General features: G+C 40.5%; 1 long non-coding RNA gene across 2 annotated transcripts in view; it reads right to left on the bottom strand.

The window, feature by feature from the left end:
* Window positions 1–1,786: 1,786 nt before the first annotated feature.
* The window catches only part of LOC131277410 (uncharacterized), an 80,204-nt gene continuing 54,340 nt past the window's right edge, over window positions 1,787–27,650 (bottom strand). For both annotated transcript variants that reach the window (XR_009184579.1, XR_011648143.1), the window contains exon 4: window positions 1,787–1,841. This is a non-coding gene — a long non-coding RNA (uncharacterized lncRNA). The remainder of the gene's footprint in view (window positions 1,842–27,650) is intronic.

Genomic DNA, 27,650 nt, shown 5'->3' with positions numbered 1-27,650 from the left:
CTACCTGGGACCTGTGATCCGTCATTTTCTCCCATTTCTCTTCCCACCCGACCTGAATAAATTACTGGCCTAACTCAACAGATGTGCTCTTCTTTTTTCCCCTCGATGTGCTCTTGAAATTCACTTCTGCAGCTCAGTCAAGAACCTAGACAAAATCTGGTAACAATGCCATGAACTGTCAGTAGCCTCTTGATTAGTGGAAACAGAGGGTTCTTAAGGTCCTTGAAAATAATCAGAGGGCAGAGTCAGCTTTACAACTCCCACTGGAGAAGCTAGCTATCTTATATAGAGATGGGGATTCTCTTTCTGAATGATGAGATCATTCTCCTTTTAAGAATTTCAAACAAAAGGATGAGAGGTCACTCATTGCTGACAGCAATCTCCTCATTGATTGTAGAAGAATTCTGCCATCTATGCCATCAACTCACTGATTAAAGTCCAGGAAAGACCCTTGTATAGAAATTAGCTCAGTGCTTTCTTTTTTTTTTTTTTTCTTTTTTTTTTAAAGATTTATTTATTTATTTAATTTCCCCCCTCCCCTGGTTGTCTGTTCTTGGTGTCTATTTGCTGCCTCTTGTTTCTTTGTCCACTTCTGTTGTCGTCAGCGGCACGGGAAGTGTGGGCGGCGCCATTCCTGGGCAGGCTGCTCTTTCTTTTCACGCTGGGCGGCTCTCCTCACGGGCGCACTCCTTGCGCGTGGGGCTCCCCCACGCGGGGGACACCCTTGCGTGGCATGGCACTCCTTGCGCGCATCAGCACTGCGCATGGCCAGCTCCACACGGGTCAAGGAGGCCCAGGGTTTGAACCGCGGACCTCCCATATGGTAGACGGACGCCCTAACCACTGGGCCAAAGTCCATTTCCCAGCTCAGTGCTTTCTTGACCAAACAAATGCACACTTCACCTGATTGAGTTGACAAAGTCTACCCATTACACCAACTGAAAATGGGCAAGGTAGAGACTTAAATCTTCAGGCTTTTCGTATCCTGCTTGAGCCCTGAATCTCAGCAGAGGTGCAAGAACACCTACTCTCCAGATCATTGTATTTGCCCAGAGCAACTAATAAAATGATCCCAAAAGACAAGGAGTATCTACAACTGCAAACAAAACATTTCCTTCATCTGCCCTATAAGATCTAAGTCTCCATGCTATCTGAAGGAGAGCAAGCATCACAATTTCACACTCAAGATAGAGGAATGAATAAACATAAGTAAGGATGCAACCAGGGACCAAAGTAGATCTTGTATCATTCAAATAACAGAAAACATTTTAATGCTGATTTAAAGGAAGTGGTTACCAGACTTTCTTTTGGGAGGGGGAGAGAAAAGAAGGTAGAAATCAGAATATTTTTAGGGCAACTGAATTTTTCTGCATGACATTGTTATGATGGTTATGGGCCATTATACATTCTGCCAATATCTATAAAATTGTATGCGGAAAAGTGTAAACTAAAATGAAAACTATAGAGCATAGAAGTAGCAGTGCGCCAATATTCATCAATTCTAATAAATGTAACATACAAATGGAAGAAAGTATTCTAGGGGAAATGGGAGAGGCAGACAGGTAGGTTATGCTGAGAGCTGTCCCCTTGGTGGACTGATACAAAAGTCTTTACTTAAGAAGATACACAGAAGAGGAGAGAGCTCTGTTTTGTTTCATCCTGTGGCCATGGGGAGAGAAGAGTCACTCACCTGTCACTTTGCAGCTGAAGACAACAGAGCAGCTGAGCAGCTGAGCAGGCCTGGAAGGAACCAGCCCTATGACAGAGACTGAGGCAGGAAGCCCTAGGAGCCCAGGCAGAGGTCTCCTCCCTACGGCTTCCACTCCGGGCAACTGACTCTCCTGAGAAAACAATGAGTAGGACTCTTAGGGCCTTGTAACTGTAAACTTTTACCCAAATGAATACATTTTAAAGCCAACAGAGTTCTGGCACTTTGCATCAGCACCCCGTTGGCTGACTAATACAGCTATAAGTCTTTATTTTTTTTTCGTATTAACAAAATATGGATTAGTGAGAGTGTGAAAAATGAGAATACTCGGAAATAACTGGTGGTGTTGTTAACTGGCCAACTGTATTTCAGAATATTTTGGCTCTTCCCAATGTGTTAAAAATAGAATTTTCATGTATCTGGAAAATATCATGTGCTGGAAAGCATGGTCATCAATAATCAACATGGGGATGAATCTACTAGTACCCCTCAAATTCCATCTTGTGTTTTACACATCTGTTTGCAAGGGAAACCCACCTTTTCTCCAGAGCTCTGCAGTCAGTGTGCTCTGCTACAAACAATGCATCTCAGTCTTGTTTTCACCATTCCCCAATAAGGGCAGCCAATCCTCCTCACAACTTTTGTATGTGAATTTTAAATAAATGAACTAGAAGGGAAGCTAGCCATTATTAAAACCAAGACAGTTTTTCTGTTTCCAGCTCATTTCCAATCTCCAAAGCCCTAAGGCTCTGACAGGGAAATCATTAGTAACTGGCCTCCCAGCCAGGGGCTCACAGGCGGGCTCGGTTCAAGCACAGTCCTGATCAGCAACCCCTCCTTCAGTCCTTTCCTTGACAGAAATACCTGAACACAGACATATCCATGGGCCACAGATCTGTTACTAGGGTTGTCCTGATGGACATACACCTCCTTGGAGGCATGAGATTCCTATGGCTGTTTTGAAGAGGATAAATTTGGGAATCAAAGCAACATGTATTACCATCCTTAGAATTCTCGTATTTAAGTCTGAAATAGGATTCATTGTGCCAAATCATGGTATTTATAGGAATGCATCTCCTCTACAGACCCTAGGAGAGAATCTAGTTTCAGATTCTAGAGTAGGGTTTCTTGAACTCGCTCACTCATGGCCTCTTGGCCATGTTGAAAACTGATGTGATCAGTCTACTTCAGTAGTTATATAGTCTTGTTATTGTCCTGCTACCTAATATCCCTCTCGTCCTCAAGGACACCTGTCAATGTGTATAGGGCCCACTGAAAACTCCAGGAATTCTCATCTCAAAATCTTGAATCATACCTGCAAAGACCCTCATGCATATCAGCCATCATTTGCAAGTGTCTTGTTTAAGAACCTAGATATATTTGGTGCTACATATTCAGCCTAATACATTGCCCTGGTGGACCAATCCTCAGGTGTTACCTTCTCAGTGGTCATTTTATTTTCTAGTGTACAGTAAATATGTGTTATTCTATGTGTGTTTGTCTTTGATGTTTAAATCATTTTTCATAGGCACACATGTGATCCATCTGGGCCTCTCAAAATGAGTGTACTGCTGTTCTTTGTTTGTAACCTGGAAGTATATAATTAAGAACTTACAGGAAGGGCACCTTCTGAAGCAGAAGGCCTCTGTTAGTCTGGTGTATGCCCACTGTGGGTACATATCCTTGTCAGCCCATGGGGAACAATGTCCCTACTGAGCTTCCCCATAGCTTAGAAGAAGGGCTCTCCCACATGCACACGAGGACCCCTGCTTCCAGGGTAAGGACAGATTCAGAATTGGAAAGTTTATGACTCTCTTCTCTGTGAACTGGGTGTGTCCTCAGGGAGATCACCTCATGGACTTGGAAATCTTGGAGTTCACAAGTGTCTTAGGGATTGGTGGGGATGGATGAATGGTGAGGTTTCATCTCACTTACTGTGGTTAACCGTGTCCTCATGTGTCCTATGTCAGGTACAGCAGGGGGTGTCAGGCCCACATCAGGTGAAACCCTCGAAGACCCTTTTGTCACCTCATATTTTGGTAGGTTCTTCATCACAGCCCAGTGTTCCAACTAAGTCTGGATCCTTCAGTCCTGAGAATACCATCACGGTGGAAGAGTGGCACTGCATTCACTTCTACTGCCTACTCCAAACCTTTCTACCAGAGCAGAATATCGATGCCAGAGATACGCCAAAGAACCAGCTCCTGTTTCAGCTGAGCTCCAGGACTGTCTTGGAAAGAGCAGTGTATCACTGTTTAAGAATCACTGTGAGAGAAATGTAGTGGGATTCCAGGCACCAATGCCCCCCCACAGCTGGCACAATGGGGATGGCCACTAGGTGGAGTGAAGGATCCATGAATCACTGATGCCCATCTGATGAACCAGGGCAGAGAGAGCTTAAGTAGGACCTTCTTGAATTAGCCTGATTATTTCTTCTCCTTAGAGAGAAAACAACTTACCAATAGCGTCTACCTTTCTAATATGTGCGGGTATGTTTGCAGGTGCTAACCTAAGTATATGTGATAATGTGTACGTAACACAGGTTATGCTATGCACATTTTCATGGGTTCATGTGTTTGCATTAGCATGTGGGTAGCTATGTTTTACTCTGGGAAATGATGTCTTTGTGTCTGTGTGTGTTTAAGTGGGAAAGAGTGTGGATTAACTTGGGTGTAGTAGTGTACATGAATCTTAGTATACGTGTTAGCCTGGGGTGGCTCGAATGGCTGAGTGTGGGTTAGCATGTGATTGTGTTAGTGGTTTATGGCAATGAACATATATCATTTATGGATCCTAATGTCTACATTCTTACGTGTTTATGTGGCAGTACATTGGTATATATGTAAGTGTGATTATGGTTTTGTGTCTTTTATCCCATTTCTAATTGGATGATTTGACTAAAGGACAGGACCATATATTTCATGATAATTCCTAAATTTCCAGAAAAATTCAGATGCTGCACAAGTATGCCTAAAAATCTGTAAGTTGTGATTTGATGACATCTCCCGACTGGATTTTCAAAATTTCATCCCTGGCATGAATGCTTCTGGTTTCCGACTACTTTGTTTCTGAGCCCTTGGTTCCATCGACCTCAGTTTCTCCTGAATCTTGCCTTGGACTCAGTCTTCCTAAACTCCCCTGGCACTGATAAAATCCTGGCCCCTGGAATCCATGTGGCTGGGTCCCCCTTTCACCTGCTTGACTAGAGAAGCTGGACTCCATGGTTCCAAACGCTCCCTCCACCTGCAGCAGGTCCTGCCCTGGCACTCAGTAATGTTGAGGTCCCCTGCACTTATCCTTGGGTCCTTGGTCTCCACCTCACCATAGTTCACATTCCTGGACTCGAAAATCTTGAGGTCCCTTGCACCTGCCCTGCACCTGCACTTTGATTCAGTGATCGTGACCTTCCCCTCACCTTCTCTTTGACATTATCCCTGAGGTGCATCTTCTTGACTTCCACAAGCACAAACCCTGGCCTTGAACTATGGGCTTGGTGTTACTGAGACAACCTTACAGTTAGTCCTGCTGTTCCTGTACAGCTGTAGGTCTGATGTCCTATATTCTTCTCTCTAATATGTGTCCACACAGCATATCTTCATTGGTTTTGAGCATACAGGCTGATGGATGTAGATGACAGGTAGAACTGTCCTTGGCAGGCATCTTGGACTGGGATGGCTGAGCTATAGCTGTGAGTCAGTATGGCTACTATCGCTAGCCAAGTTTTGCAGCCCTTGGCAGGCTCCTCTGGTTAAAACGCAGTCCTTGGTCAGCAAAGCTACACACTCTGCTCTCAGCTGCTGGACCCTACAGGTGTCCACAGAGCTACTCATTACTTCAAAGAAGAGCTGTCCAGGGTACAGGAGAAACACAGACCCTTAGGGAATATTCCAGATGACAAAATCAACCTCTCCTGCCTTTGCACAACTCTGGCATTGTGGGGCCATGAGCAACCCCTGAAAGCCCCTCTGCAGGGGAGAGTTGAATCTGGGCTCACACTACCTCTCTTCATTTTATCTCACGCAGTAATACACCAACATACTCTTGGCTTTCAGACTATCCACTGGAGGACATGGTAGGTTCTAGGCATTTTTCTTGGACATGATGGACTTGCCCTTCATAGTCTGTGTAGTGCTTCTTCATTCCATCAATCCTGAACCCCAATCAATCAGCAGACACCCCAGCAGGGGGTCTGCTGGAAACAGCCCATCTACTAGTTACTGAGGGTGAACTCAAAGGATACAGGAGAGTCTCAGAGACTCCCCACTCATTACCCAACTCTCCCCCAGACTCCACCATCTGCACCCAACATTCAACACCTTGAGAAAATGCTCCCACAATGTCAATCTTCCTCTCACTCACATTCACTCACAAAGCCAATATATTTATTTTTCTACAAAAAAAAATTCTATTAAACTTCCATATTATGAACCTAGCTAAGCTAAAACCCCATGATAAATTGCTGCTTTTCAGTTCTACTCAATGAATGTGAAGACCTCAGAATCCCAGGGCTGGGGCTCTCCTCTCCCAGAGTTGTAGGTTCAGGACTGAGCTGGTTTCAATCAGCTGGGTTAGGGACCCAGTTGTCATTTCCTCGCACCATAAAGCAAGGTCTAGTGTTGGATACCGGACAGTGCCTAGAGCAGATATGAGTGTCCTAGTGGCCTTAGAAGAGGTAGCATTCAGGAAAATGGGATTTCACATTATATGATTGTGCTAAACTAAAACTGATACCAATCATTTCATTTTAACAAAAGAACATGAAACATGGAAATAAGTATCAATATATCTCCACTTCATGGATGTAAAACTACAAAAGACATAAAACTACAAAAAGAATAAAAGACAATTAAGTGACATGCCTATGAACACATATTTGGTAAATGTGAGCCCAAATCTACATCACTAGACTGGAATTCCTACGTGAACAAGACACAGTTTCACAAACTTACTGACGTTTACACCCTGGACAGATGCCGTTCTGTAGTAGGAATCAATTGTGTTGTGAATGCATTCTAGTGTTTACCTGAGTAACAGGCAGAGGACCAGGGTTCAGGAATTTTTCTTCAGGCGTCTCTGTCACATCATGGATCCTCATTTATGTCTCCATATCACCTTCCTTACCAATATATCTACTTTTTAAAAATAGATTCTTGAGGGATATCTGACATCTCAAAAATGACATACATTTAAATTATAAAATTCTTTATGTACTTTGATATGCATACACTCACGCAACCAGCACCACAATCAAGAATGTGAGCAAATCCAACAACCCTACAAGTGTTCTCTTCTCCGTTTCTAATTCCTCCATCCTACTTCTTCCAACTCCCAAAACGTGCCCAGCTAGGACAAATCTTTATGTAACACTGTATTACGATGCATCTTCCAGAATTTATAAAAATTGAATCATAATGTACGTGCTTTATTTCTTCACCTTCTTCACTCGGTGCAATTTGGTAATCCATCCATATTGTGAATCCGAAGTAATCATGACTCTACTACTGAGTAGTATTTCTAGTATCATAATAAATGCATATACCCCCCCCCAGTGCATTCATCTACTCACCTGCTTATATTAGGACTGTTTCTAGTTTCTAGCTGTTAGAAAGAAGTCTGATACTCAGGAAAAAAGGGCCTATATTATTCCTACAACAAAATCATTAAGAAAGTGAAGTCGTTTTATACATAAGTATAAAAGAGAAAAATTTTAAAGTAAAAATATTTTTAAAAATTGGGATATTAAAAAATAATGAAAAAACATTTGAAGAAAAAGTAACGTTTTTTTGCATTTTGCCTTTCATCACGGTAAGACAGTTATTCTGTATGTACAGTGACATTTTCTTCAATTTATGCACCCAGTGTCATATTTTTTTTTTCATTTATTCTTCAAAGAAATTTTAGGTCATAGTAGAGTCACATACAGAATATAGGGGATTCCCATATAACCAACATTCTTCCCCTTTTCCTCTTTCCCACAATGATAGGAATTTATGTGTGGAAAGTACACTTCATCAACCGATACACAAATATCTAACCACCATCAATGATTCACCTTATGGTTTACATTTTGGACTATATATTTTTATAAAATCTGATAAAATTTAACATGGCCTTAATCCATTACTGCAAGATCATGCAGAATTTTAAGGTTTCTTATCTGGTTTATTATAACCTTTTATATCTAGTTTTATTTACATTACTTTTGAAAAAGTATATTCCAGTATACAAAATGTATCAAGATCAAGAGCTTTCATTTATTAGCAGTGATATTACTCATTACTCTTCCCCTATATTACTTTTCCACGGGAATAGGCTTGAATATGTTTTCTAGTTGTCATTATATACGAACTTTTTTCTTGAAATTCTGGACCTTAGTATGATTCAGGATAGCTTTCTCAACTTCACAAACCTATCTCTCTCGCTGTTATTTCACTGCAATGCTAAAACTATGGAAGCGTGATTCTTTCTATTTTTCAATTTTTCAAAAAGCTTTAGATTACATAAATGCTATATAAAAAATAGAAGAGATTCCCATATGCCCCACCCCCTCACACACTTTTCCATGTGAACAATACCTTCCATTAGTGTGGTACATTTGTTGCACCTGATGAACACATACTGAAGCATTGCTACTATGACCATAGTTTACATTATAAAGTTGCCCCACATAATTTTATATGTTGTGACAAAATAGATCATTGGCTTTATCTATCATTGCAGTATCATGCAGGACACCTCCAGTGTTCCAAAAATGCACTCGTATTACTCCTGTTCTTACCTCTCCCCACCCACAGAACCTCCAGTGGCCACGGCATTTATACCAATGATAAAAGTAATTCCATTGCTGGAATAATAATAAGTCCAGTAAAATAATAAGTCTACCTTAGTCCACTTTTCATTCCACAATACTGAAGATTTGGGGATGCTGATGCACACTCTGTTTCTAGTTCAGTGGGCGTTTAGGTCCCATCAGGCAGTTGGATACTAAAACCTACAGGAGCTTGCTTCCCTATTTCCTGCTTCCAAATTTCATCCACTCTTAAGTATGGATCTTCACACTCCTTACCTCCATTCTCTATTTTGTTTTTCCATTTGATTATGGCCCCTTACTTAACATTTTCAAAGGGAACAACTACAATAAATCTAGATATGATCTTAATTTTCATTTTTTTACATGCATCTTTTCAATTTATTCAAACAAGAATTTAGCGTGCCATTACTTTTAACAGGTTCTCACCTTTAGTATATTGTTAAGAGCTTGGGACTCTAGGTTAGTGTTCACAGAAAATGTTAGAATTTTCTTTACATATTAACCCACATAAGGTTGTTTCATTATCCATTTTCAAAATTAAAATCAATGTCTAAATAAAAACAGACGACATGTGTATGTTTCCTTTCGTTGTCTGTAAAATGAAGGGCTTTTTCTCATTGATTTTTTTTTTTTGCCGGTTTTTCAAAATTAACCTGATGGTATGAGCTCTCAGGAAGGAATTTCACAGCCAACTTGCCTCTCAAAAGACAGCTATGCCTCCTTCAAAATGAGGCTTCTCTTTAGGAACATCAGGATCCTCACTAGACTTCAATCAACCCCAAAGATGCTTTCAAAAATGTCATGTCTTTACAAATTTTCATCGAATATTCTTCTGCACTCTGCAACTTTGGTTTGCATCTATATATGCTAGCCACCAACTTTCAAGTCCCAAGGTAAAAGACTGGACATTATCTTTACATCTGCATGTTTGCAGTATCAATTACCTTGAAAGGTGTTTTCAATTACATGTCTTCAAATGCATTTTATTTCTGAATTTGGGCTTATGGATATTTATGAGTATTTTGTTCTTATGATTATTAAATTTTAGTTTTTTATTGTATTTAAGTACTGTGATTTCATTGATTTTTATCATTCATGTGAGGCATTTGATTGATTTAAATTTCTTAATTTTTTATTGCCTTTTTAAAAAAGATAAGTAGATCGCACAAAATACGTTAAAAAACATGAGGTTCCCGTTTACCCCAATCTTCAATCACCAACCCACATGTCCCATATCAACATCCGCTTTCATCAGTGAAGCACATTCACTGCATTTGGTGAATACATCCTGGAGCACTGATATACCACATCGACTGTGGATTACATTGTAGTGCACACTCTCCCCCAGTCCATTCAGGGGGTTAAGGAAGGATATATGATGTCCTCCATCGGACCCTGCAATATCATTCTGGACAACTCCAAGTCCCAAAAAGGCCCACTATCATACCTCTTTTTCCCTCTCAGAGCCCTCAGCATCTTCCGTGGCCAACAACTCCACATCAATGATACAATTTCTTCCATTGCTAGAGTCACAATAGTTCTATAGTAGAATGCCAGCAACTCCACTCCAATGCACATTATATTCTTTCATCTTCTGGAGCCTGGGACGGAAATGTACACTCTACCTCTAAATAGAGAAGGGGCGTACATCCCACATGGTTGATGGATGGAATTCTCCTGCATGCAGTTGTAGAAACTCTCGGTTAGCTGATGTGGTGGATGAACATTTCATCTTCCTGTTAGCTGACATGGGTACCAGAATAAGACCGGGGTAAATCCAATGAACTGGAGAGTAGGTGTTGCCACTCTACTGAGGATCAGGGTCCAGCTAGTACATGGAGAGTCCAGAGATTCAAGGCTTCTGAATATATATAAACCTGAATGTATACCATAAGTTCACTAAAAGTGACAGAAGAGGCATGCATAGAAAGGTGCCATCTCAGTCCAACTCAATCACACTCAGGAGCACAAATTCCAAAGTAGGTCCCACTGCCAAGGCATTGAACTCCAGGGCCACCTGCAATGACTGTGGGTCTCAGGAGTCCTCAGGAATACCACCACCTGGGGTTGTATCTACTTTGGCTGTCTCAGGAATCCTGCAGACATAGGATGAGCACGACCCCTCTGAAAACCTCATAACTCATTTTGAAGTCTCTTAGCCTTATAAACTCACCTGTCTTTACCATTTCTCCCTTGTATTCAAGGATTATTTTCTGCTTACATCAATAGGTGGTGACTGGTAGGAATATCTTGGCGCCAGGGAGGATCATCCTCGGGAGTCAGGTCCCATGCTGGGGGGAAGGTAATGCATTTACATGCTGCTCATTGAGGGAACGGATGTGGTGGTTGAACATTTCACCTCCCTGTTAGCTGACATGGGTAATAGGGTAAGACCAGGGTAAGTCCAATGAACAGGAGAGTAGGTGTTGCCACTCTACTGAGACTAAGGTTCCAGCTGGCACATGGACAGTCCAGAGATTCAAGTCTCCTGAGTATACACAAACCTGAATGCAAACCGTAAGTACACTAAAAGTGACAGAAGAGGCAGACATAGAAAGGTCACATCTCAATCCAACTCCATCACACTCAGGAGCACAAATTGCATAGTAGGTCCCAGTGGCATGGCACTCAACTCCAGGGCCCCCTGCAATGACTGTGGGTCTCAGTAGGCCTCAGGAGTACCACTATCTGGGCTTGTATCTACTTTGGCTGTCTCAGGAATCCTGCAGACATGGGCATGAGACCCTCTGATGACCACATAACTCATTTTGAAGCCTCTTAGCCTTATAAACTCATTTGTCTTTACCATTTCCACCTTGTATTCACGGTTTTTTTCTGGTTGCATCAACAGCTGGTGATTGGTAGTAATACCTAGGCACCAGGGAGGCTCAACCCCGGGAGTCATGTCCCATGCTGGGGGGGAGGTTATGTATTTACATACTGAGCCTAGCTTAGAGAGTTTCCACATTTGAGCCACATAGAAGCTCTTAGGAGGTAACTCTTAGGCACCCGGCAGCTCTACACCTAGTTCAAATTTCAAGCACACACGCTCAAAACCAAACTCATCAGTATCAAGGGCCTATCACTGGACCATCCTTCACCACTGCTCTTTACCCCTGCCCTTGGGGGATTGTTGCTGTTCCATTGGGGAATGTGACAGAGTTCCGTTGACAAGGAACTCAGCACTCCCTCAGTTTTCATGTGTAACTCAACCTACTATGACAATATCCAACAAATATCCAAACATTTTTATATACCCTATACATATGCCCTGGAAAACTCCCTCCGAACCATGTGTCCACCATCAATGACACTCCACACGGGTGCTCCTCCCTTGTCATAGCTGAACCCCTCTGTGATCCAAAACTTCTTCAAAAAAGAAGACTAACATATTGCCAAATTCAATTAGTAGGAAAATAAAATAGTACTGATAGGTTTTAAGATTAAATATAGAATAACACTACTTTAGAAAAAGTAAAAATAAAAAATAAATTGGGGTATTAAAAATGAAAAATATTAAAGTTGTTTTTTACTTTTTGCCTTTCATCACAGTAATACGTGTTGAAATGTATGTAGTGGCAAGGCAACCACGTCCACTCCTCAGTGTCCACATCCTCTTTAATTTTTAATTTTGTTCTCAAAGAAGTTTTATATCAAAGTAAAATCACATATACAATACAGGGCACTCCTATATACCCAATATCAAACCCTTCTCCCCCTTCCCCAGCAATGACTTTTTATATGTGGATGCTATATTTGCCACAGCTGATGTACAGATATTGAAACATACCTACTAACCATGGTTTCATTATGGTTTACATTATAGCTTATATTTTACTGCACACAGTTTAAAATCTTTAGCTTCATTATTTTTTACATTATGATTTACATTTTAGACTACACACTTTCACAAATTTTTGGTAAAATTTAACATGCCCTTTGTCGATCATTGCATGACCTTGTGGACCACTTCCCCTACCCCAGTTACCCCTCTTCCATCTATTCACCTCTTCTCTCCACCTCTCCTCAGGACCCCCAGGGACAACCAAGCTTCACTGCTTGAAGAACCAGATTCCACATTCTTGCAACAATGCTGAAGGACTGAGACACTAGACTGTCCTCCCCAATTGGGAGACACCAATGCTCTCAAGAGACACCCTACCCTCTGTTTGAGAATATCAGGCCTCCCCAGGACGGCAGTACAGCACCTTCCTGCTCATTGCATTGGTCTCCACGCAATGATATAACACTCTAGGACGAGATGAGCACTCACACACTCCCTAGCAGCCTCTCCCACGTGCACCCTGTGCCAGGTGCCACCACCAGACTCCTTAAACAAATAACACTTCCTTATTCTATTTTCTAAAGATTTTTCTCAACATTATACTTTCAACCATACACCTGACAATCTCCCATGTTCACCCTCTCCCCCAAAAAACTCCCCCAACTTCACAGACCATCTGTCCTATCCTCCCAAACCTAGTTGACCTCTAGCATTCAAAGCCCCACCCAATAGTATGTCTATGTCCCCGTCTTATCCCTTCTGTGCACAACTACTTACTTCCATTCTATCATAGATTTCGCCCATGTAGATGTCAATTGACAACTGTCCTAGCTCCCACAATTTCCTATAAGCCTAACCTCCCATCTCTTAACTCTCTGAGACAGCTTGATTTGCTTAATTCATATCAGAGAAGTCATGTAGTACTTATCATTCAATGCCTGGCTTGGTCCTCTCAAAATAAGGTACACAAGATTCACCTATCTTATCTCACGTATTAGTTCTCTGTTCCTTCTTACAGCTGAGTAGTATTCCATTGTATGGATATATCACATTTTGCATATACCACATTTTATGAATTGTGCACATCACATGGTCCAAGGACTCATCAGTAACTTTTACACATACTATATGTCAACACTTTATTTTACAAATAACCTCTAGCAAGAAAGAAATGATTTCATTTTGTGTACTGATCTTAGATTTTTATGAACATAAAAATTCTGCAAGCCGCATTTTACTGTGATTCTCTTACTAAGCACCTTGAAAATATATGCAGTATTAATAACCGTGTGGATTGAAACCATGAAAATGTTGCTCTCCTACCAATGGGGTAACATTCTAAGATTTCAGAAATGCACATGCAGGCTTCCCTGAAACCTGGGGACATTCTGCTGCTCAGTGAGGGAACTGTCAGTTGTGGAAGTCACTGAATCATGTTCACAGCAGCATCTATACCACCTGCTTGTAGCATCTCTCTTTTTTCTTTTTTTTTCCTTTCTTTTTTAGTTAGGCCAGGAAAAAGAATTTATTAAGAAATGGGGGAAAGGACAGAGCTTGCAGAGAAATGGAGAGATGGATGGAAATAATCACAAAAATTTGGTGTGAGCTTTTATAGGCAGAGTAAATGAGTACTGGCTTGTGTGACACTTTTAAAATTATTAAGTATTCCTCCCATTAGCAATGCTAATAAGAGGGGCCGAAGCTGTTATTGGCTACCCTACCAATGGTGGGAGCCAATGTTGAGTCTGATCCGGATATCCAGCACCTCTCCTCAACCCAGGAAAGAGTCTCAACTGGAACCTCAAGGTCAAGGACTCGGTGGGGATTCATGGCCATGGTGTCTACTGGCCATGTTGTGGCTCATCTTCTCATTTCCCTATGCTAAACAGCCTCAACTCCCCCCTCAGAGAGTTCATGCCATTATTCTTAAGGGCTGCTGAGGGGCAAAGGTCATTCTTCTGCAGTTAATTCCTGCTGGTTAGGGTGGTAGTCCCTGCCTGACAGGGAATGAACCTACTTGGCAATTCTGTGTTTCAGGGAAGATGGGTCCAGCACCCTGACGGGAACAGGATGAAATCCCCACATGACTAGTAGAGCATTGATTATGAAAGAAATAATCTTAATTAGACTTTTGAAGGTAAATGGTCCGACTAAAAGAATAAAGAAGATGGTGGTAAACAGACCCAAAAAGGGGGCCAGTCACGATGTCCTGGAACCCAAGCGTGGGAAAGGCCAGGGGCCTTCAGAGGCCACTTCCTCCAAAGTTGATGGAAACAGCAATCTTCCTTGACTTCTTTATGCTCCTGGTCAACCCTAGGGGCAGACTGTGGTGAACCTGATGAGTGTGGGTATAAATGGCCAACCGAGGTTCCCACAGTAGTGGTTATGCTTACGACAGCAGGAGAGGTGTGAGATAGGCACTGCCTTAGACATAACCTAACAAAGATAGTATACGCAACAACAAGATGAGCTTATTGCAAACAAAATAAAGGTGGTACTTAAGAGAGCCATTTCTTTCTCTTTTAGCCACATTCATTAACTCCTTATGAAATGAATGAACTTATCAAGATTTTTGACACATTCGATACCATTCTGCATATGATGTAGAAGAGAAATTACATTCATCAGGTGTATAGGTACAGTACTTAATTCCAATCAGTGCACTAATCAATGCATAAGTTTCTCTTTCAGCTGCAGTGAATACATCTCAGATCCAGTTTTGCAATACCATACATGTTCTCTCTCCACAGGAGCAGGTCATAACGCCAATTGTGTTTTAAGTTCTACTCACAGTACTCCGGTAATTTTTGCTCTACTTATTATGTCCTTCACATAGCCAGCATGCTGGAGCACAGTTGATCCTAGAGAGAGACTAGGAAGGTAAGGCTCCAGGGTTTCATCTGCCTTGTGCATAGAGGCCTTCAGCACTAAGAAACTGAACCAATCTGAAGGCAGTGTTCATTGGACAACTGGCCATATCAAGCCCTCGCCAGCTGCTCCAGGAGTCTGAAACTGCAACGTCCTCTCCATCCACCTCAGGAACGTAACCAGAGATGCGGTAGATAATTTTGAAGAGATCAGTGACCACCTCAGCCAAGAACTCAAATGGAGAGGCAACATGCAGGGAACTTCAGCCAGGGTGGGATGCACAAGAGAGTGTAAATGAGATAGACTTCAGTATTGTTAATCTTTATAACTTTATAAATATTTCCAAGGCAATATATAACATACTAAATGATATTACTTTTGATGTGATTATGTAAATTAATGGATATTATACTTGAGCACTACAGTAGAAAGTACTTTCTTCATTATTTTGTGAAAACTACTGGTCCCAATACAATCAAGATTACCTTTCTTTACCACTACTTTCAGTTGTAGATTTCTTTATTTCTCCCATGTGGTAGGTGGACGTCCTATCCTCTGGGCCAAATCCGCTTCCCTTTACTTCTTTAATATGCAGATTGAGGTGGCCTCTCACAGGATTTCTTGCAATGAAGCTACTTTTTGTTATTAATATCAATTTACATTCTTAATTAATAATGGCTTCCTGGAACTAGCCATTTATATGCTTCAGTTTAGAAGATGCTTTTACGAACTCATAATGAAGCATAACCACATAGACTGGATAGTTTTCATTGAAATAATTTTATTAAATTACAATTAGGGAATGTTTTGCTAAGAAAAAGGCAAAAAGCCTAAATGCTATATAAAACAGCTTTATTCAATTAAATGAGTTTCAGGTGATATCAAATGATAATAACTGGGAAATCACAATAGAAAATAATTAGTTAGAGGTATAGCAAAGAAACAAAGTATGTATAAACACTCACCAAACTGGGGGAAAATAACATCTGATCCTTTACAAGGCCAGGAAGTCCCTTTAGTGGACAATCAGAGTCCCAGTTGGAAAAACAGTCCCAGGCAGAGCAGCGCCGCCTTGGTGAGACTTGAATCAGAAGCCAAAATGTGCCCCAATTTATACGAGACCAAATCTATGATTTCAGGGTGATCATGCAACTTGTGAATTGTCAGCTCCCCCTAGAACAACAATGCCCATCTCCAGGGCAATGGCCAGTTCCCCTGAGGAGGGACACTGTGCCCCAAAGAGCTCTGTTCTACACATGGAACTCTGAGCAGGAACATGAAGATATTCAGCTTTTAGTTTTACAGAGGATACAAACGGGAGGTGTAAGTGCCACCTCTGATAACTTGTTCCTGTTAAACATTTGTTTTTTTGCTTACTAGGTAAAGGGGTTGTCTGCATAACAGTATTACAACATTCTAAAGGACAGTGCACAAGTTAATCATTCACAAGTGTAGGCTAAAACAGAAGACACTATTGATTTGAAAGCTTATGAATTCACAATTACTAATAATTTTCCTATAGTACATCAGGGGAGCAGATATGGGTCAAGCAACTGGGCTCCCGCCTACCATATAGGAGGTCCCACGCTTGATTTCCAGGGCCTCCTGATGAAGACCAGCTGGCCTGCATATCACAGAGCTCTGTCAGCCTGTGCCAGGGAGAGCTGATGGCCTGAATGGGGGACAGCGGATGGCCCGCGCCACAGAGACCTGGCAACCCATGCTGTGGGCAGCTGGCGCAGCAAGATGATGCAACAAAGTGAGATGCGGAGGAGAGACGGTGAGAGATGCAGCAGGCAGGGGAGATGAGACAGCTCATGTGATTGAGCGTGTCTTTCCCACACCCGAGGTCCAGGGATCAGTACCCAGTGCCTCTTGAAGAAAAAAGAAGACATGAGAAGAATGTATGAGTGCAAAAACAACAGAGTGGGGGGAATAAATAAATAAAACAAATCTTGTAAAAATATTATAATTAGTAACCACTGAAGTTTACTTTGTTCATTGAAGGGAGGGCAGATCTATATTTCCTTCTTTTAACTTAATTTCATTAAACATGAACTTACAACTTTCATTCTCTTAAAGATTCAATAAATATTAATTAATTTAGTTGGTATTATATAAACACAAGGAGAGCATACCAAAGTTAAAGAAAATTGAAGCCATTATACTGGATTCCAAGAATGTTCTTTTATTTCATTTACAAGGGGCTTATAACATTTTCTTAATAAAATTGTAAAACTGTGAATCATTTTAAGAACATACTGAATGCGAGGTTCGGGAATATATCACAATCCATTTAACTTGTTTTAATTATAATTTAGAAAAGATCTTTCCATAGAAGCTTTCAAGGATATTCCCCTTACTTCATGAAATTTGTTACGAGGATTAATAACCACCCTTATTTTAATGCGTTAAAAGGTTTAAATTGGAAAACTACAGGTCAAACTGGTTCTTCATTCCCCAGCCTAGAAAACAGTTTTAATCTGCCATAGGAAGCCCCTCCTCAGAACTTTTAGAAAGAAAGAGAAAGCCCTGGCAGTTGGGTACATTAAAGGGCTCAGGAAAATCTTTCCCCTTCCCAATTCCCATATGCCCCTCTCTCTCCCCTTCCCACACTTGCCCACATTAATAACATCCCTCATTTGTGCAGTACATTTGTTACAATTGATGAACACTTATAGGAAAACTGCCACTAATTGTGGATTATACTTTATATTATATTTTAAATTCTCTTCCAGACAAATCTGTAAGCTATGAGAAGACATATAATGGCCTGTTTTGTGAAAGGGAATGTCCTGAAAATGCCCACATATAATACCTATTTTCGCTTCTCCTTCCTCTCAGAACTTTTGGTGGCCACTGCTAACACATAAATGATAAAAGTTATTCCATCATTAGAATCACAATAAGTTTATGGTAGAATAGCAATAAGCCTATGCTGGTGGAGCATTCATTCACCAAGCATGAGGATTCTGGGATGGTGATGCCAACTCTGACTCTAATTAAGATGGCTTAGTTCCCATGGGGCAGATGGATGAGACTATCTTCTTGTAGTTGTACACTCTCCCTGTTCCTTGGAATAGTTGTTGTCCAGTATCATCTCCTTGTCAGTTGTCCTTGGTCCTAAGATCTGGAAAGTAGGTGTTGCAACTCTGTTGAGATTTAGGGCTCAAATGGGAAATGGAAAGCCCAGAAGTTTAAGTCTCTTGGAAATAAACCTATCAACTCTAGTCCCAACTGTGGGTTCAAATAAAATTGGCAAAACAGCTTTGTGTAGGGAAATCACAACTGAGTTCCATCTCTGTCACACTGGGGAGCATGAATTCCAAAGGAGAAAAGAGGGCCCACTGGCAAGGAGCCAAACTCCTGAGATGACTGCCCTCCCTGCAGGGTGTGGATGTCTCCAGAGGCCTCAGGAGACCTGCTAATTGAGGGAATATTTACTGTGGGAGTGAATGTGATCCTGTTGAGACGTGCATATTCATAACCTCTAAAATGACCTCCAGGCTAACTTTACTTTTTACTTCAAAAAATTTTTTATGTTTTTTATGTTTCTGTCTTTATTTGATTTTTTAATGCTACAATAAAAATATATAAGGTCCCCATATATACCCCAACCCCCTACTCCCCCCATAACAACAACCTACTCCATCATGAGACATTCATTGCATTTGGTGAATGCATCTCTGAGCACCGCTGCACCTCATGGTCAATGGTCCACACCACAGCCCACACTCTCCCAGAGTCCAACCAGTGGGCCATGGAAGGACATACAATCTACGATAAGTGTCCCTGCAGCACCACCCAGGACAACTCCAAACCCCAAAAATGCCCGCACATCACATCTCTTCCTCCCACTCCCTACCCCCAGCAGCCACCATGGTTACTTTCTCCACACCATGCCACATTTTCTTCGATTATTAATCACAATAGTTCATGAACAGAATATCAGTAAGTCCGCTCTAACCATACTTTATTCCTCCATACTGTGGACCATAGAATGGTTGTGTCCACTCCACATCTATATCAAGAGGTGGCTTAGATTCCACATAGATGCTGGATGCAATTCTCCTGCTTTCAGTTGTAGGCACTCTCGGCTCCCTGGTGTGGTGGTTGACTTCTTCACCTCCATGTTAGCTGAGTGGCATAAGTCCAATAAACCAGAGTGTAGGAGTTCCAAGTCTGATGAGGGTCAGAGCCTGGCTATCACATGGTCATTCCAGAGATTCAGGTCCCCTGGGTATATATTAAACCCCGCCACCAACTACAGTTCTGGTAAAAGTAACAGGAGAGACTTGTGGACAAAGGTCACATCTGAGTCCAGCTCCATCACACAGAAACACGATCTCCAAAGTAGAGCCAACTGACATGGCATTGAACTCCATCTGCCATGACCATAGAACCCGTGGGTCTCTGCAGCCCTCAGAAAAAGCAATACCTGAGGTTGTATCTACTTTATCTGTCTCTAGGGCTCTGCTCAGGTGTGCATTAGGGCAATCTGTCTGATAACCTCCAGGCTCTTTTTGGAGACTCATAGGCATATAAACTCATTTGCCCTTTCCATTTCCCCCTTTTGTTCAGTTCAAAAAAAAAAAAGCCTTTTTAACTCCTGGTATTACATGTAGACTGAGATATTCTGCTGGTCCTTGTTGACCCTTTTATTCAAGGTCATTTTCTAGTTACATCATCAGCTGGTACTTGGTAGTAATCCCTCGGCAGCAGGGAGGCTCATCCCTGGGGGTCATGTCCCATGCTGAGGGGGAGGCAATACATTTACATGCTGAGTTTGGCTTTGAGACTGGCCACATTTGAGCAACACGGAGGCTCTCAGGAGGGAACTCTTAGGCACCCTGCAGCTCTAGGCCTTGTTCTTAATTTAGGTGCACAGGCTCACAAGCATAGTCATTAGTATCAAGGGCTCATTGTTGGACTGTCCTTTTTTGGTCTTTGCCGTTTCACTTGGGGGATTGTTGCTATTCCTTTAGGGACTGTGACAGAGCTCCCCTGGCGAGGAACTCACCACTCCCTCAGTTGCTGTTTTTAATTGTAATCACTATGAAAAGATCCAAACAGTTTTATGTACCCTGGATATATGCCCTGGGGAACTCCCTGCCAACCATGTATCTCCTGTCAATAACATGCCACACCAGTATTCCTCTCCTGCCATTGTTGAACCTCTCTGTGATCCAAAACTTCTTCAAAAATGAAGCCCAATATATTTCCAGGTTCTATTAATACTAAAATGGAATATAGTGAAGAGTTTAAAGGTTAGATATAGAATACATATTAATTTGGAAAAATTACAGTAAAAATAAATTGGAGTATCAAAAAATTTAAACAAGCAAAAGCTTTGTTTTTGGTGTTTTCCCTTCCATCACTGCAGTAAGTGCTCCCCTGTATGCAAATTGGCAAGGGAACTTCTTCTGCCTTTTCCTCAGAGTCTATGTCCTTCTTTTTTTCTTTCACCCTAATTATTGAGCTTATCTTCACAAAAGTTTTAGATCACAGTAATTCATATATACAATATACAGTACTCCCACACACCAACTTAAAAACCTTTTTCCTTCCACAGCAATAATCTTTTTACATATTCATCCTATATTTATTTAAACTGATGTACAGATATTGAGACAACAGCTTTCAAACAAGGTAACGTTTGGGTTTACATTGTGGTTTATGTTTTAGACTATACAATTTTCTAAATTTTTAGTTATCTTATGTTTTACATTATGATTTACATTTTACCCGATCAGCCACTATATATTTTTGGTGTAATTTCACATGTCTTATATCCATCCTTACGTACTCCTGTGGAACACATCTATTGCCCGCACAGTTACATTGATTCCATCTATTCAATACCTCTCTCCCGCTCCCCTTAGGGCCCACAGTGAAGGTCAATCTTCATTGTTCCAAGGGCCATGTTCAGAGATATTTGCAACAGTGTTGAGGGCTTGACATGCACAACTGCCCTTAATACATTGGGAGCCACCATTTCTCTCGAGAGATACAATTCCCTCTATTTGAGAACATCAGTCCTCCCCAGGATGTGGGTATACCTTCACTCTCATTATATGGGTCTCTATCCAATGATATAACCCCCTATGGCAAAATGAGCACTCACATTCCCTAGGAGCCTGTCCTATGTCGGATTATCCTGTTTAAGCATCCTAAACAGGTTTCACAGCATTATACTCTCAGCCACATACCTGACAATCTCCTATGTTCTTATGTCCCCAACCCTCCCCTCAATTTCTTAGGCAATATTACCAATCCTCCCATCCCTAGCCCCCTTCAAGCCTGCACAGCCCCACGCAAAGGTAAACCTTTCCCCCTATTTTATCCCTTCCTTGTACCTCCAGCTTATCATAGATTTCACCCATGTAAGTGTCAGCTTACATCTTTCCTCTACCAACCCCTCTTCCCCCCATTTCCTTTCAGCTTATCATCCAGTCTTTACCTCTCTGAGGCAGCTTGGTTTACTTCTTTCATATCATTGAGGTCAGGTAGTATTTGTCCTTCAATGCCTGGGTTGCTTCACTCAACATGAGGTTCTCGAGATTCATCCATATTATCACGTGTTTTTGTAGTGTATTCGTTGTTAAAGATGAGTCCATTGTATGTATATACCACATTTTATTTATCCATTCATCTGTTGATGGGCATTTGGGTTGATTCCAACTTCTGGCAATAGTGAACAATGCTGCTATGAACATTGGTATGCATATATTGGTTTGTGTCCTTGTTTTCAGTCCTACTGGGTATATACCCAGCAGTGGAATTGATGGGTCATATGGCAAGTCTATATCTAGTTTTTTGAGAAACCGCCAAACTGTTCTCCAGAATGGCTGGATCCTTGTGCATTCCCGGGAGCAGTGGATGAGTGTTCCCATTCCTCCATATCCTCTCCAGCACTTGTAGTCTTCTGTTTTTTTCATAGCTGCCAATCTTATGGGAAAATGGTATCTCATTGTAGTTAGATTTTCATTTCTGTAATACCTAGAGATTTGGAGCATTTTTTCATGTGCTTTTTATCCATTTGTATATATTTTTGAAGAAATGTCTCTTTAATCTTTTTCCCATTTTTAAAATGGGTTCTTTGTCTTTCTATTTTCAAGATATAGGAGTTCTTTAAATATGCAGGTTATAAGTCTCCTAATCAGATATATGGTTACCAAAAATTTTCTCCTATTCTGTAGGCCCTCTTTTCACTTTCTTTTTTTTTTTTAATTGATTTTGTAAAAATATTACATTAAAGAAATATGAGGTCCCATTCGACCCCACCACCCCCACCGCACCCCTCCCCCCCCCAGCAACACTCACTCCCATCATCATGACACTTCCATTGCATTGGTAAGTACATCTCTGGGTATCTCTGCACCTCATGGTCATTGGTCCACATCATGGCCCACACTCTCCCCCATTCCATCCAGTGAGCCCTGGGAGGATTAACAATGTCCAGTGACTGCCCCTGAAGCACCATCCAGGGCAACTCCAAGTCCCAAAGGCGCCTCCACATCTCATCTCTTCCGGCCATTCCCCATACCCATCAGCCACCATGTCCACTTTTCCCACTCCAATGCCACCTTTTCTCTGAGGTCCTTGGATTGGTTGTGTCCGTTGCACCTCTATGTCAAGAGGAGGCTCAGATTTCACATGGTTACTGGATGCAATCCTCCTGCTTTCAGTTGTAGGCACTCTAGGCTCCATGGTGTGGTGGTTGTCCTTCTTCACTTTCTTGACAAACTCCTTTGAGGGGCAGAAGGCTTCAATTTTGAGGAAGTCCCGTTTATCTATTTGTTCTTTTGCTGCTCGTGCTTTCGTTGTGAAGTTCATGAAGCCATTTCCTATTACAAGGTCCAGGAGATGCTTCCCAAAACTGCTTTCCAAAGTCTTTATGGTCTTGGGTCTCATATCTAGGTCTTTGATCCATCTTGAATTGATTTTTGTATAAGGTGTGAGTTGGTAATCCTTTTTCATTCTTTTGCATATGGATATCCAGTTCTCCAGGCACCATTTGTTGAATAGGCCATTCTCTCCAGCTTGAGAGGGTTTGGTAACTTTATCGAATATTATATGACTATATATATGAGGATCTATATTAGAACTCTCAATTCGGTTCCATTGATCTGTGTGTTTCTCCTTGTGCCAATACCATGCTGTTTTCACTACTGTAGCTTTGTAGTATGTTTTGAAGTCAGGTAATGTGATTCTTCCAATTTCGTTTTTCTTTTTCAATATGTCATTGGCAATTCAGGCCCTCTTTCCTTTCCAAATAAATTTCATAGCTAGTTTTTCTAGTTCCTTAAAGAATGCTGTGTTCATTTTTATTGGGATTGCCTTGAATGTGTAGATCAGTTTTCATAGGATAGACATCATAATAATATTTAGTCTTCCTATCCATGAACAGGGAATATTATTCCATTTATTTAGGTCTTCTTTGAATTCCCTGAACAGTCTTGTGTAGTTCTCTGTGTATAAGTTTTTTACATCTTTAGTTAAATTTATTCCTAGGTGTTTGATTTTTTAATTGACTATTGTCAATGGTATTTGTTTCTTGATTTCCTCCTAAGCATGTTCGTTATTGGTGTACAGAAATGCTATGGATGTTTTTGCATTGATCTCATAACCTGGGACTTTACTAAACTCATTTATGAGTTCTAGAAGCTTTGTTGTAGACCTCTCAGGGTTTTCTATGTATAGGATCATGTCATCCACAAATAATGAAATTTTGACTTTTTCCTTTCCAATTTTAATGCTTTTTATATCTGGTTCTTGACTCAGTGCTCAAGCAAGTACTTCTAAAACAATGTAAATAGAAGAGAGGATAGTGGGCATCCTTGTCTTGTTCCTATCTTAAAAGGACAGATTTTAGGATTTCACCATTGTAAATGAGTTGGCTGTGGGTTTTTCATATATATTCTTTATCATTTCCAGAAAATTTCCTTGCAGTGTTTTCATCAAGAAAGTGTACTGTATTTTGTCAAATGCTTTTTCTGCATCTATAGATATAATCATGTGATTTTTTCCTTCAATCTGTTTTTATGGTATATTACATTGATTGATTTTCTTATGTTGAACCATCCTTGCATACCTGGAATAAATCCTACTTGGTCACGGTGTATAATTCGTTTAATGTGTTGTTGAATACGGTTAGCAAGTATTTTGTTGAGAATTTTTGCGTCTAGGTTCATTAGAGAAATTGATCTGTAATTTTCCTTTCTTGTAGTGTCTTTGTTTAGCTTAGGTACTAGGGTAATGTTGGCATTATAGAATGAGTTAGGTAATGTTCCTTCTGTTTCAATTTTTTGGAAGAGTTTCAGCAAGACTGGGTTAGTTCTTTCTGGAATGTTTTGTAGAATTCACCTGTAAAGCCATATGTCCCTGGACCCTTCTTAGTTGGGAGATTTTTAATGACTGATTCTATCTCTTTACTTGTGATTGGTTTGTTGAGATCGTCAATTTCTTCTTTCATCAATACAGGCTGCTTATTTCTTTCTAGGAATTTGTCCATTTCCTTTGAATTGTCATTTTTGTAGAAATATAGTTTTTCCAAGTATCCTCTTATGATAGTCATAATTTCTGTGGGGTCAGTGGTTATATCTCGTTTCTCATTTCTTATTTTGTGTATTTGCATCTTCTCTCTTTTTTTCTTTGTTGGTCTAAGGGTTTGTCAATTTTATTGATCGCAAAGAACCAGCTCTTGGTTTTATTTATCTTTTCAAATGCATTTTATTTTCTATTTCATTTAGTTCTTCTCTTATCTTTTTTTCTTTCTTTCTTTCTTCTTCCTGTGGGGTTACTTTGTTGTTTTTTTTAACTAATTCCTCTAAATGTACCGTTGGTTCTTCAATTTTTGTTTTTTTTTTTTTAATGTATGAATTTATGGCTATAAATTTCCCTCTCAGTACTGCTTTTGCTGCGTCCCATAAGTTTTGGTATGTTCTGTTATCATTTTCATTAGTTTCAAGGTACTTAGTAAGTTCTTATGAGATTTCCTCTTTGACCCACTGTTTTTCTAAGAGTGTGCTGTTTAATTTCCATATCTTGGTGTGAAATCTGGGCCTCTGGCCCTTGCAGATTTCCAGCTTCGCTCCACTGTGGTCAGAGACATTATTTTGTATGATTTCAATCTTTCTGAATTTATTGAGCCTTTCTTTGTGGGCTAGCGTATGGTCTATCTTGGAGAATGATCCACATGCACTTGAGAAAAATGTATATACTGCTGTATTTGGGTGTAATGATCTGTATATGTCTAATAGGTCCAGCTCCTCTAATATACTGTCCAAATTTTTTCTTTCTTTATTGATTCTCTTTTGAGATATTCTGTCCTAAGGTGATAGTGGTATTAAAGTCTCCCATTATGATTTGAGAGGCATCTATTCTTTCACTTAGTTTTACCAGTGTTGGCCTCACATATTTGGAGGCACCCTTATTAGGAGCATAAATATTTATGATTGTTCGTTCTTCTTGACAGACTGTTCCTTTCACTAATATGTAGTATCCATCTTTGTCTCTCAAAATGTTTCACCTTTCAAGCCTATTTTGTCTGATATTAAGGTGGCAACTCCTGCCTTTTTTTGGTTATTGTTTGCATGTAAGATTGTTTTCCAGCCATTTACTTTAAAACTCCTTGAATTCCTGGGTCTAAGATGTGTTTCTTGTAGACAGCACATACGTGGGTCATATTTCCTTATCCAATCTTCCAGTCTGAATCTTTTGACAGGTGTGTTTAATCCACTGACATTCAGTGTCAGTACTTGCAAGGAACTATTTTTATGTTAGCCATATTTTGTTTGGACTTGTGTTTGTCATATTTTGTTGATTTATTTCCGTCTCTTTTTGTCTTATACCCTCCTCCAACTCTGCCTCTCCTGTTTTTTTCTCTCGTCCTGCACAACTCCCTTTAGTATTTCTTGAAGGACAGAGTTCTTATTGCCATACTCTTTTAATTTCTGTTTATCTGTGAATATTTTGAACTCTCCATCATTTTTGAATGCTAGCTTAGTTGGGTAGAGAATTCTTGGTTGGAAATTTATTGTAGTACCTTGACTATATCATACCACTGCCTTCTTGCCTCCATGGTTTAAGAGGAGAAATCAGCACTTCATCTTATGGAGCCTCCCTTGTATGTGATGGTTCTCTTTTCTCTTGCTGCTTTTAGAATTTTCTCTTTCTCATGAGCATTGGATAATTTGACAAGTATATGTCTTGGTGGGCCTGTTGGGATTTATGGTGTTTGGGGTGCCTTGTGCTTCCTGGACATGTACCATCCATCTCTCTCAGTAGATTTGGGAAGTTTTCAGCCATTATTTCCTCCAACACCCTTTCCAGGCACACTTTGAACTCTTATCCACATAAACTCATTTGCATTTACCCTTTCCGCCTTTTCTTCAATGACTTTTTCAAGTTGAACTACTAGGTGCCTGGTAGCAGCCCCTTCTTGCCAGGGAGCCTCATCCCTGGGAGTCATGTCCCATGCCAGGGGCAACATAGTGCATTTCTATGCTGACATGGCTTAGAGGACACACTTGAGCAACAAGGAGGTTCTCAGGTGATATCCCTTAGGCAGCCTATAATACTAGGATAAGTTTCAATTTCAAAAGTAAAGATTGCTAAGTATAGTCATCAATATCAAGGGTCCATCAATGGTCCATCCTCCATCAATAGTCACTGTCCCTGTACTTGGGGGATTCTTGCTATCCATTAGGGAATGTGGCAGAGCTCCCCAGGATGGGAATTCTATATTCTATTGTTTATTGTGTCAATCTCCACACACCGTGACAACACCCCATGAATATTTCACCTCATGCAAATGCCTTATACGTATGCCCCAGGTGAACTTCTTCCCATGCATCCCCCAACACTGACACCCCACACCAATGATCCCCCCCTTCCACAGCTGTAACCTGTCTGGGATCCAGAATTTCTTCAAAACGAAGTCAACAAAATAACCAAATACATTTAATAAGAAAATGAAGTAATCAAACTATTAAAACTAAGAAAGTTAAAAAATTTTTTACATTTTGAAATAAAAAATTAAATTTAAAAAATTCCATTATGTCTTTCATCACTATAAGATTTACTGTCCTGTAAGCAAAGTGACATTTCTTCCATTGCTTTCCCCAGTGTATTATTTTTTCTTCTTAAAGAAGTTTTAGGTTATAGTAAAGTCATGTAGAGAATACAGTGCATTCCCATATATCCAACATCCTCTTCCTTTTCCTGTTTCCCCTATTAATTACATTTTACATGTAGATGGTGAATTTCTTACAGATGAGGTACAAATATTGAAGCATTCCTGCTAACAGTGGTCAATGATTCACATTATGCTTACAAGTTGGACCACGCACTTTTTAAAATTTTGATGAATTCTTACACATCCTGACCCATCATTGTAAGATAAAGTAAAAATATTCCAATGCCCCATGTTCCATCTATTGTATTCTTCCTCCCGCTTTCCTCAGGAGTCACGGGAA

The sequence above is a fragment of the Dasypus novemcinctus genome (genome assembly GCF_030445035.2).
Source record: "Dasypus novemcinctus isolate mDasNov1 chromosome 12 unlocalized genomic scaffold, mDasNov1.1.hap2 SUPER_12_unloc_2, whole genome shotgun sequence".
Taxonomy (NCBI): Eukaryota; Metazoa; Chordata; class Mammalia; order Cingulata; family Dasypodidae; genus Dasypus; species Dasypus novemcinctus.
This window is presented reverse-complemented; position numbering and strand designations above follow the sequence as displayed.